The sequence below is a fragment of the Otolemur garnettii genome, unplaced genomic scaffold (genome assembly GCF_000181295.1).
Source record: "Otolemur garnettii isolate 467f Iridium unplaced genomic scaffold, OtoGar3 scaffold00115, whole genome shotgun sequence".
NCBI lineage: Eukaryota > Metazoa > Chordata > Mammalia > Primates > Galagidae > Otolemur > Otolemur garnettii.
Genome location: NW_003852510.1, coordinates 6,883,022 through 6,886,102, shown reverse-complemented (window position 1 = coordinate 6,886,102; position 3,081 = coordinate 6,883,022).

The following is a 3,081-nucleotide window of genomic DNA, read 5'->3' as shown; positions in this document are numbered from 1 at the left end:
GCTATTTTTTTTTTTTAACCCGCCACCCTCAGTACATGGGACTGGCACCCTACCCACTGAGCCACAGGTGTCACCCATTTAAACATAATTTAAATAACTTTTCTAATAATGTTATTTTATTACAAGTTGTTTTGTTTTATAAATATTGTATTTCAGATAAAATATATATATATTTGAACAATAAAGTAGAGAATAGTGTTATGCTTTATGTTCTGAAATTTAGATTAAAGGGTAAAAACGTAGTCATACATATTCTCTTTACTTTTATCCCACAGCATAGTGGCTTAATGAAATGAAAATGAAAATAGTCATATGCTTCTACATTTAAAAAAAAAGGATTATGTCATCTTCAAACAGAGGGAGTTTTACTTCTATATATCTAATCCAGATGCCTTTTATTTAATTTTTTCACCCAGTTCACCTGGATAGAACCTGCATGTTGATTGGAAGTGGCGAGAGGGGATATTATTATCTTTTTGCTAATCTAGAGTGAAAGGATTCAGTCTTTTACTATTACGTATGATGTTAGCTGATGGTTTTCCATAGATGCCCTTTATCAGGTTGAAGAAGTTCCCTCTATTCCTGATTTGTTCATTACTTTTATCTTGGACATTATTTAATTTTGTCATATACTTTTTCGTCATCTACTGAAATTTTTATGTGGGTTTTGTCCCTTTTTGCATTCCTGGAATACATCCTACATGGTTATAGAGTATAATCCTTTTCTATATGCTAGTGGATTCAGTTTGCTCATATTTTTTTCAGAATTTTTGCATCTCTATTCAAAGAGATAGTAGTTTCGTTTTGTTTTTGTGATGTGATTTTGGCACAAGGTCCCATAGAATGAATTGCAAAGTCTTTCTTCCTGGTCTTTGTTTTGGAAGAATTTGTGAAGAATTGGTATGAATTTTCCTTCTGTTTCTCCTCCTCCTCCTCCCCCTCCTCCCCTTCATTTTCCTTCAACAGAGTTCCATTCTGTCACCCAGGCTACAGTGCCATGGCCTTAGCCTAGCTCACAGGAACCTCAAATTCCTGGGTTCATGCAATCCTTCTGCCTCCACCTCCTGAGCAGCTGGGACTACAGGCACCCACCACAAAAGCCAGCTAATTTTTCTATTTTCAGTAGAGACAGGGTCTCACTCTTGCTCAGGCTGGTCTTGAATCTTGAGCTCAACAAATCCTCCTACCTCAGCCTTGCAGAGTGCTAGGAATACAGGTGAGATCCACCACATCCAGCCAATTTTTCTTTAAATATATGACAAAATTCACTATCAGGGCCAGCTGGACCTGGGCAAAGCCTTCTTTTAAAGGCCTTCCTGGCTGGGCATGGTACCTCATACTTGTAATTTTAGCACTTTGAGAGGCTGAGGCAGGAGGATTGTTTGAGGTTTGGAGTTTGAAGCTGGCCTTGACAACAAAATAGGAAGACCTTGTTTCTACATAAAATAAAATAAAATAATTAGCCAGGCGTCATGGTGGGTACCCATAGTCCCAGCTACTTGGGAGGCTGAAGCAAGAGGACATGAGCTCAGGAGTTTGAGATTGCGGCCAGCTCTGATGATGCCACTGCCCACTGTGCCTGGGTGACAGAGCAAGACCCTGTCTTGAAAAATTTAAAAAAAGAGCTTCTAATTGATAAAGGCAGAGCCACCTAGGATAATCTCTCTTTTGATTAGTCTAAAGTTAACTGATTAGGGACTTTATCTACAATTGCAAAATCCCTTCACAATAGCATTGAGATTATGTTTGAATACGTGGGAGAAAGTATGTGAGTGTGTGTATGCTAAAAAGTATCTGCAACCTCCCTTTCATCTTCCAACTCTTACAAAAGATCAGTTGCCATTCACTCTAACAGGAAATATATTATTAATAGAAAGGGAATTCTCCGAACTTTTACGTCAGCCTAGCCAAGTTAACACATCACAAAGCCATCAATTTCCAAACCTACAAATGTATCAGAATTGTCTAAGAATTTATTACAAATACAGATTGGGAGGGGGGCAAAAACCTACTGAGTCAGAATCCCCAGAAAACTTCATTTATGTATCCTGAAGATATTGATGGACTGGGATTTGAGAATCACTACCTAATAACAAGTATAATAATGTAAATGATAATTATTATATACTAAATCCATGTGCCAACCTAAGCATTTTATATCAATTATTTCATTTAATTTTCACAACAATTACTGTTCTTATTTCTGCTTTATATATGAGAGAACTGATATTCCAAGTTACATGTTCAAGAGCATGTGGTAGAACCTCTGCTCACAAAAGGAGTAAAGCTTTTGGTTACTAGTTCTTTTTTTTTTTCTTTTTTTTTTTTGAGACAGAGTCTCGCTATGTCACCCTCCGTAGAATGCCGCGGCATCACAGCTCACAGAAACCTCAAACTCTTGGGCTTAAGCGATTCTCTTGCCTCAGCCTCCCAAGTAGCTGGAACTATAGGCGTCTGCCACACACCTGGCTATTTTTTTTTTTTGTAGTTATTATTGTTGTTTAGCAGGCCTGGGCCAGTCCCAGTATATGTGGGTGGTGCCCTAACCATTGAGCTGTGGGCGCTGAGCCTTGGTCTCTAGTTCTAACCAGCAGTGTAAGGAAAAGGCATGGGACAGAGGAACATGTTTAATGACACCATAGGAATTCAATCAGTAAAATCATATAGAATGTGGGAAATTCTATAAGTCAAATGATTTGTTTATTTTTCTACAATTAAATTGGAAGGAATAAAATAGGGGAGGAGAGACTTTTAGATTAGTACTGTCCTAAGTTTCAGCAACAATAGGGATATTCTGTATCTGTGCTATTCATGTGCTATTTGGCATTAGAAATGAGGGTACTGCAATTGAAGAAACTGAATATGTTATTTTAATTAATTTTACATTTGAATTCATTTATTTATTTTTGGTTTTGGATGAGTTAATAAATTAGAATTTTTTAAACTAAATCATAACTGTGTACATTACTGCATTTATGGGGTACAATGTGCTGATTTTACATACAATTTGGAATGCTTACATCAAACTGGTTAATATAGCTTTCACCTCACTTAATTGTTGTGTTAAGACATTTATACTCT